This window comes from Oncorhynchus clarkii, chromosome 14, assembly GCF_045791955.1.
Source record: "Oncorhynchus clarkii lewisi isolate Uvic-CL-2024 chromosome 14, UVic_Ocla_1.0, whole genome shotgun sequence".
NCBI classification, from domain to species: Eukaryota; Metazoa; Chordata; class Actinopteri; order Salmoniformes; family Salmonidae; genus Oncorhynchus; species Oncorhynchus clarkii.
The window spans coordinates 14,640,296-14,650,000 of record NC_092160.1 but is presented as its reverse complement, the minus strand read 5'-3'; positions in this window follow the sequence as shown (position 1 = coordinate 14,650,000).

Genomic DNA, 9,705 nt, shown 5'->3' with positions numbered 1-9,705 from the left:
ATGAGGAGGGGGTATTGGCCCAATTCTGCTCTACTTGGAGTTTTCTTTGCACTTGCTATACAGTCTTGCAAAACTCTGCATGCAGTATTTCGATTGGATGTTTGTCCCATTTTGTAAATTCACTGTTAGAGAGTTGACCTCATACTCCACTACCATATAGAGCAATTGGTTCTATAACTGATTGGACATTTTTGAGCCAGATTCTAATTGAACTCAGCTCATTCACATCCCTGCAAAAGCTACCTGTGTTGCTGATATTTAGCCCAAGATGCGTGCAGTTTTTGGTGTGTTCTAATAGAATTGTGTCCAAATAGAATTTATATTTGGCATCCTGATTTCCGGACCTTTTTTGGAATGTCATTGTATTTGTTTTTTAGATTAACGGTCAGAGCCCAGGTCTGACAGAATCTGTGCAGATGATCTAGGTGCTGCTATAACTCCTTCTTAGTGGGTTACAGCAGCACCAGGTCATCTGTGTACAGCAGACCCTCCTTAGTGGGAGACAGTAGCACCAGGTCATCTGTGTACAGCAGACCCTCCTAGCACCAGGTCATCTGTGTACAGCAGACCCTCCTTAGTGGGAGACAGTAGCACCAGGTCATCTGTGTACAGCAGACCCTCCTTAGTGGGAGACAGTAGCACCAGGTCATCTGTGTACAGCAGACCCTCCTTAGTGGGAGACAGTAGCACCAGGTCATCTGTGTACAGCAGACCCTCCTTAGTGGGAGACAGTAGCACCAGGTCATCTGTGTACAGCAGACCCTCCTTAGTGGGAGACAGTAGCACCAGGTCATCTGTGTACAGCAGACCCTCCTTAGTGGGAGACAGTAGCACCAGGTCATCTGTGTACAGCAGACCCTCCTTAGTGGGAGACAGTAGCACCAGGTCATCTGTGTACAGCAGACCCTCCTTAGTGGGAGACAGTAGCACCAGGTCATCTGTGTACAGCAGACCCTCCTTAGTGGGCCAGGTCATCTGTGTACAGCAGACCCTCCTTAGTGGGAGACAGTAGCGCCAGGTCATCTGTGTACAGCAGACCCTCCTTAGTGGGTTACAGCAGCACCAGGTCATCTGTGTACAGCAGACCCTCCTTAGTGGGAGACAGTAGCACCAGGTCATCTGTGTACAGCAGACCCTCCTTAGTGGGAGACAGTAGCACCAGGTAATCTGTGTACAGCAGACCCTCCTTAGTGGGAGACAGTAGCACCGGGTCATCTGTGTACAGCAGATCCTCCTTAGTGGGAGACAGTAGCACCAGGTCATCTGTGTACAGCAGACCCTCAAACCATTTTTCTTGATCTGTTCTTTTTGGTTTTCTCTTATGTTTCTTTAGATTAGGAGGCTAATTTGTCAAATATAAAGTTTGTTCCAAACGGCCAAGTTTACACCTTCATTGCTGTAGGAGAATGTTAAGGCTAAACCGTTGTCCAGGAGAGATTGTATTTTTTTTGGCTAATAATTGCTTTTTGGTAGATATCTGTACTGTTTGCACTCCATCTATAGGGCTGTTTAGTACCATGTAATTTATTGGGCCTTGATGCTTCATGGCTGGGTTCTGCTCTTCTCAGATATACTGTGGTCTGATAGGGGTGTCAGTGGGCTGACTGTGAAGGCTCTGAGAGACTCTGGGTTTAGGTCGGTGAGGAAGTCGTCTACAGTGCTGCTGCCAAGGGATGAGCTGTAGGTGTACCTACCAAAAGAGTCCCCTCTCAGCCTACCATTGACTATGTACAGACCCAGTGTTCCACAGAGCTTCAGGAGCTGTGCTCCGTTTTAGTTTTTCACTTTGTCATAGTTGTTTCTGGGGGGTATGTGGGGAGGGAAAGGTTGTTGCTTCCCGGTAGGTGTTTATCTCCATGACTGTTAATAGTGTCTGGTTCTTCTGCTGTTCTAGCATTCAGGTCTCCACAGACCAGTACGTTGCCTTGGGCCTGAAAGTGACTCCTCTCCCCCTCTAGAATGGAGAAACTCTCTTCATTGAAGTAGGGTGACTCTGAGGGGGGAATGTATGAGGCGCAGAGGAAGACGTTTTTATCTGATAAGATAGCTTCCTTGTTGATTTTTAACCAGATGAAGAGTTTTCCTGTTCTGATCAATTCGATTGAATGAGTTAGGTCAGATTTATACCATATTAGCATTTCCCCTGAGTCTCTGCCCTGTGTGATTCCTTTTCATTTAGTGGATGGTATGATTATCTCCCTATAACCTAGTGGAACGCCAGTGAGAACATCACCTCTGCACCATGTTTCCTGTAGTACCACAATATCAACATCAGCAATTTCTTTCAGCAATACTCAGCCATTTCTTTCAGGAAGTCTTGAGTTTATGCTCTTTAGCCCAAAAGCAGAGGACTTCAATCCTTGCAAATTCCAACATGCAACGTTAAAAGATTTCATAACTGTTTTTTCTTTACCTTCAAAATGGGACAAACACCCACAATCCAACAAGAACTAATGAAATAGGATTTTTCAATAAACATAAACTCTTTATTATGCAAATATAATTTGTTTATAATTTAAGATGTCATTTGTGTTATGCTACTTGGGTGGATGTAGTGTGATGGTGGAGTTCTTGTGCTCATCTTACCATGACCCTCGGCCTATCACGTGAGCATAGCAGACTCAGCCTGTGTTTAATGTCACTCATTGGGTTGGTGGGGGCTGACTGTGAAGGCTCTGAGAGATTCTGGGTTTAGGTCGGTGAGGAAGTCGTCTTGTCTGAAGCTGGGGGGGTCTATGCTGCTCTGGGTGTGGTGGGCATTGAGGTTGGTGGTGCTGTGGCCGTGGCTGGGGGGGTCCATTGGTGCTGGTCCGGGGTGTTGTCTCAGTGATTTCGGAGGGTGGGGGAGATTGCTCTGCTGTTCCTGGGTGGAGAGGTTGGGCTGAGGTTTAAAGCAACTCCCTTGAGAGTCTTGGCAAGGATGTGTGTGTGTGTGTGTGTCTCACCCTTGCTGTGTGTCTTGCTCTCGCTCTCTCTCTCTCGCTGTGTGTGTGTCTCTCGCTCTCTCTCTTGCTGTGTGTGTGTCTCGCTCTCTCTCTCTCGCTGTGTGTGTGTCTCTCTCTCTCTCTCTCGCTGTGTGTGTGTCTCTCTCTCGCTGTGTGTGTGTCTCTCGCTCTCTCTCTCGCTGTGTGTCTCGCTCTCTCGCTGTGTGTGTGTGTGTCTCTCGCTCTCTCTCTCTCGCTGTGTCTCGCTCTCTCTCGCTGTGTGTGTGTCTCTCGTTCTCTCTCTCTCTTGCTGTGTGTGTGTCTCGCACTCTCTCTCTCGCTGTGTGTGTGTCTCTCGCGCTCTCTCTCTTGCTGTGTGTGTGTGTCTCGCACTCTCTGTCTCGCTGTGTGTGTCTCGCTCTCTCTCTCGCTGTGTGTCTCGCTCTCTCTCTCGCTGTGTGTCTCGCTCTCTCTCTTGCTGTGTCTCGCGCTCTCTCGCGCTGTGTGTGTCTCGCGCTCTCTTTCTCGCTGTGTCTCGCGCTCTCTCTTTCTCGCTGTGTGTCTCGCTCTCTCTCTCGCTGTGTGTGTCTCGCTCTCTCTCTCGCTGTGTGTGTCTCGCTCTCTCTCTCGCTGTGTTTGTCTCGCACTCTCTCTCGCTGTGTGTCTGTCGCTCTCTCTCTCTCTCGCTGTGTGTCTGTCGCTCTCTCTCTCTCTCTCGCTGTGTGTCTCTCGCTCTCTCTCGTGCTGTGTGTCTCTCTCTCTCTCTCTCTCTCTCTCGCTGTGTGTCTCTCTCTTGCTCTCTCACTGTGTGTGTGTGTCGCTCTCTCTCTCGCTGTGTGTGTGTCTCGCTCTCTCTCTCTCGCTGTGTGTGCGTCTCGCTCTCTCTCTCGCTGTGTGTGTGTGTGTGTGTGTCGCTCTCTCTCTCGCTGTGTGTGTGTCTCGCTCTCTCTCTCTCGCTGTGTGTGTGTCTCGCTCTCTCTCTCTCGCTGTGTGTGCGTCTCGCTCTCTCTCTCGCTGTGTGTGTGTCTCGCTCTCTCTCTCTCGCTGTGTGTGTGTCTCGCTCTCTCTCTCTCGCTGTGTGTGTGTCTCGCTCTCTCTCTCTCGCTGTGTGTGCGTCTCGCTCTCTCTCTCGCTTTTTTTTTTTTTTTTTACCCCTTTCTTCCCCAATTTCGTGGTATCCAATTGTTGTAGTAGCTACTATCTTGTCTCATCACTACAACTCCCGTACGGGCTCAGGAGAGACGAAGGTTGAAAGTCATGCGTCCTCCGATACACAACCCAACCTGCCGCACTGCTTCTTAACACAGCGCGCATCCAACCCGGAAGCCAGCCGCACCAATGTGTCGGAGGCTACACCGTGCACCTGGCAACCTTGGTTAGCGCGCACTGCGCCCGGCCCGCCACAGGAGTCGCTGGTGCGCGATGAGACAAGGACATCCCTACCGACCAAGCCCTCCCTAATCCCTAACCCTAACCTAGGCCAATTGTGCGTCGCCCCACGGACCTCCCGGTCGCGGCCGGTTACGACAGAGCCTGGGCGCGAACCCAGGGACTCTGATGGCACAGCTGGCGCTGCAGTACAGCGCCCTTAACCACTGCGCCACCCGGGAGGCCACGCTCTCTCTCTCTTGCTGTCTGTCTCGCTCTCTCTCTCTCTCTCTCGTGTGTGTGTGTCTCGCTCTTTCTCACTGTGTGTCGCTGAGATGATTTCTAGGTCTTGACCTTACAACCACATGGATGGTCTATGCGGTCTGGACCTCTGCCCAATTATTGGCGGCAATGGACTGCAAGATAATACAAATCCTAACATCTTTAGATGGGCAACACTGATAATATAAAAGTGATTTAAATATTCATGTGATGCTGGGTGAATCAATCAAATGTATTTCATAAAGCCCTGTTTTAAACTCGATAGAAGCCCTTACACTTCATAGTTGTATTTTCAATTGACTTATGCAATTTGAATGAGGGGAAAACCATTGTGAATATTGACACAGGTAGAAATGACTAGCAGAAAACAAGCATTTTATCGATTGAGTGGATTGAGTGGATTGGGTGCAATATGAGAAAGGAAACTTTGAGTAGTGAAAACTACGGAATAGTTTTTAGGTTGACATTTTAGAACATTTATATTCCCGCCCTACTGGTTGAGAGAAACTGCTCAGCATTTTTAATGTCTGTTCACAATGTGTTTCTATTGGGCTAGTGCACTGCACAAACCCTGTCAAAGTGTTATTGTCTTGGTGTTGTCTGCAGAACCGTAGGAGCATTGATTTGGACGTCGCTGCTCCCATCACATTGTAGGGCTCACAAAGTCCTGTTCCTCACCCCGACCTCCAGATTTTACTACGGTTGTGGAAAATGGTCTGGGACGAGAAAAAAGTATTCTGATATCGAGCTGCAGTGTATTCCCATATCCTGCCGTAAGATCTGTTCTTGGTCTTTGCACCAAAACAGAACATTTTATGTCCGCTGGGATGAATACAGTAAGTACCCTCATCAAATGTCCTGGTCTGGGACAATCTGATATTCTATGTATGTGGTCAAGATATTGATTTTAATATATCCCAAACAAAATATAACAGTTCATACAAGGAAATCAGTAAATTGAAATAAATTCATTAGGCCCTAATCTATGGATTTCACATGACTGGGCAGCAGCCCCACCAACTGGGTTGCCAGGCCCAGCCAATCAGAATGAGTTTTTCCCCACAAAAGGGCCTTATTAGACAGAAATACTCCTCAGTTTCATCGGCTGTCCAGGTGGCTGGTCTGACGATCCAGCAGGTGAAGAAGCCAGATGTAGAAATCCTGGGCTGGCGTGGTTACACGTGGTCTACGGTTGTAAGGTCGGTTGGATGTACTGGTAGAAAAATTAACATTAAATTATCTGGCAAGGGCTTTGGTGGACATTCCTGCAGTCAGCATGCCAATTGCATGCTCCCTCAAACCCACATTTTAGAGTGGCCTTTTACTGTCCCCAGCACATTGTGCACCTGTGTGATGCTTCTGTTGTAACCGTCTCTTGATATGCCACACCTGTCAGGTGGATGGATTATCTTGGCAAATGAGAAATGCTCACTAACAGGGATGGAAACAAAATTGGAAAGAAATATGATTTTTGTGCGTATGGAACATTTCTGGGATCTTTTTATTTCAGCTCATGAACATGGGATGAACACTACATGCTGCATAAAAAAATTGATTCAGTAGAGTTTCACCTTCCATTTTAGAGCAAATGGATTACCACTATTCTAATCTCCCCAGTTGTCTTATAGGGGAGGAATTGAAAGGATGGCGGATGGCATAACTCATCTTCACACCTACAATGAGCTCTGTGGAAAAGGTGTTTCCCCCATCAAACCTAGTCAGTTGGGAAACCCGTACAGATTCAGTGATCTTTTGCTATTCATACCTGACACTTGTTGGTCTGTATCATCACAGAACTGTCCCTGTGCATGTCCTCATTCCAACACACGATGGCTATGGTTAGATTTGTATCAGGAGGGATGAAGGTGGGGAAATATCATGAATACATCAAATTCGGAAGTATCGCTCCTGTTTCCATGAGTGCATTCATACTCCCCTGTAAAAACCCTTTACATTTGTGTTAGGTATTTATCATTTGATTTGGTGGATGTTGCTTTCTCAGAGTAACAGGAATGATTTAGCCAAATTGCAGATTGATTTAGACTGTTGGTATTACCTTTTTTGAATCACCCTAATGCGGAACATTTCTTAACTGGCCACTTCACACAGCCACTAAGTGGAGTAGGAAAAAGTGTTCTAGTCACCGATTCCACTTTCTCTCGCTGTAACGTTAGCTAGACTGGGTGAAGGGAAAACAACATTTTTAACACTGCCTTTTTCAGAAATGTATGATTTGAAATATATATTTTTTCTCTGGTCAGATATTATGCCATTTCGAAACTTAAGAAGCTCCTACATCGAGTCATATTTGACAGACACCCACCACAATATGAAAACGTTCACCCTCTGGAACTTCCTCTGATGTTTTCCATTCTCGACCTGACTGGGAGCCTCAAAACCCCTCTGTAGTCCCTAACAGATGATATATATATTTAGTTTAAATATTGTCTGAAATTGTCATCCAGGACAACTGTGATTGCCTGCAGACTGGCAGTGTCTAGTACAGGCAGGGCTTTAAATGTAAAAAAAAATCACTGGCGCTACCAACTTAAAATGGGTAGGAAGGAGCACAATTAAAAAAATTTAGGAGCATCAAAAAATATATACTTTTTTAATTGATTGATATCGCCATTTTGGGTCTTTGAATTTCTAGTTACTTTTGTGCCATTTAAAAACTAAATCTAACAGTCTAAAAACCATTTAGTTTATTATAAAAGCTAAAATGTTGATACAAAAACCTGTAATTGGTTGAATATCAGGTTTCGACATAGACTAACTGCACTGCCTATGCATTACATTGGAAATTGTACACTGTCAAGTTTATTGCTCTGATATGGTCATTGATTTCCTGAAGAATCTATCCCATTTTCTTTCTTTCTTTCTGTGCCCCCATGTTTGGATGTACTGGTAATTAAGTAACCAAGTTGTTAGCTATCTAATGATGCTACATAGGCTGAACAAGGTGTCAACAAATGAACATGTGGTTTTAGAACAGCCTACGAAATGGTTTATGACTGTATGGCCAATTCACGATAGGAAGAAAAAAACATTGCCCCAGTATTATGGGTCATGTCTTCTGTTTACCTGTTTGTGCTAGATACAATCTGTTTTTGCTGTAGTAATGGTGCAGCCATGACAGTAAGGCTCGCTTTTATCTGTAGGGCACGCTAAAACAATAGTACAGCGAAGCCCAATCATTACAACTGATCTGGCTGATTATGTTTCTAGGCACATGGTGCTCCCACAATGTCAGGTTGCACAGCAAAATATTTTGGTGTATGGGACCAAAACGGACACACTTTTTAGAGCCCTGAGTACAGGGTTTCCTCTAGCTTTCATAGTCAGGTGCCACAGTCAAAATTGGATGCTACAATTCGCTTTTTGGACATAGGTTAGGTTTTAAATCAGATTTTTAAGAAGAGTAACTGTAGAACTTGTCAGGGTTCATCTTCAAGGTTTTATGGCAGACTGCACCTATTGGTGCATTGCCGCCACCTAAATGACCCTAATTCAGACCTGGGACACCAGGTGAGTGCAATTAACTACCAGGTAGAAACAAAAAATAGAAGTGTTTCGGACCTCCAGGACCGGAATTGGGCAGCCATGATAGTAGCCTATCCCTTGCACACATGAGTAGCCCCACTTACCAATCCATGAAAAAGATAATGGGGCCATACTAGTGAACATAAGCAGCAACAATCTAGGGTTGCCTACCCCTGCTTAGCCCAATGCACCAAATTATTAGACGATTTTTAAGGACATTATTTAACTTATTTGTTGTCTATTATCAACATATGGGAATAATAGGCATTTGATCTATGAACATGTATTTTTGAACAAAGTAGCTATTTTCATTAGCTATAGAAATACACGTAAATGCTGAGGATACAGATTTTGCCAGTGCCAACACGCTCCTCAAAAGTTTCCGATACCAAAATGCGTGCATTCACAAACATGTAAAGAGGAGAAGCGCAGTTGGGGGGAACACATGTACAATGGATCTTCATATTAAAGGAATCCACTGGAACATATTCTGTAGGAGAGCTGGGTGATCACGTTAAAGTTATTCTGGCTGATAAAGTGTATTTACTGACAGTGAACTGTTCAGGTGTCATTCCCACTACCTGCTTTGTGGAGGCGGAGCAGTGTATCTCTCCAAATACCGCGGTTTAACAGAGTTGTTGGGTATTTTTTGTTTTTATATAAACAGGCTAGCCGTTTATGTTCTGAAAATGGTCTACATTTCACCCCTCTACATTTTCTGATATAAAACTGCCTATCATACCCATATGTTAAGAACAGACAACGAATATGTAGTGAAATATTGTTGTTGATTGATGTCTTGTTATGTTAAGGGTGAGACTGTAACGGCTTTCTTCTATCTCCTCCTCTGATGAAGAGGTAGAACAAGGATCGGACCAAAATGCAGCGTGTAGATTGCGATCCATGTTTTAATAAACAAACGTAAAACACATCAATACAAACACTACAAAATAAAGAACGTAACGAAAACCTAAACAGCCCTATCTGGTGAAAACACATAGACAGGAACAATCACCCAAAAACACACAGTGAAACCCAGGCTACCTAAATATGGTTCCCAATCAGAGACAATGACGAACACCTGCCTCTGATTAAGAACCATATCAGGCCGAACATAGAACTGGACAAACTAGACATGTAACATAGAATGCCCACTCAGATCACACCCTGACCAACCGAAACATACAAAGTAAACTATGGTCAGGGTGTGACAGAGACTGCATCGCTACATCTTCCACAACCTTCTAAAGTAGAATAGTTTTTTTTTCAGATGGCTGTTTATCCCATCTTTCTGTTTTATAATCTGATGCTAAATTGCAGAATATATTGTCTGCACAGAGTATCCCAGCGGTGTATTGGCGTGCTCTTTTCTGCTTGTATTAATAGTCTCTCCCCTTTAACTGTCTTAATGGCCCCATTGTTACAACGTCCAATGATCAGGGATCGAGGTTGTTGGAGAGGATCAGCTTGAGCAAAGTCAGGTGTAGAATCACTGATCAACAAATTGTATAACCTGGCAAATATTATGCTTTGTGCTATTAAGATTCATATGCTACCCCTACGCTGGTTTAGGTGATCCCCCCCCACC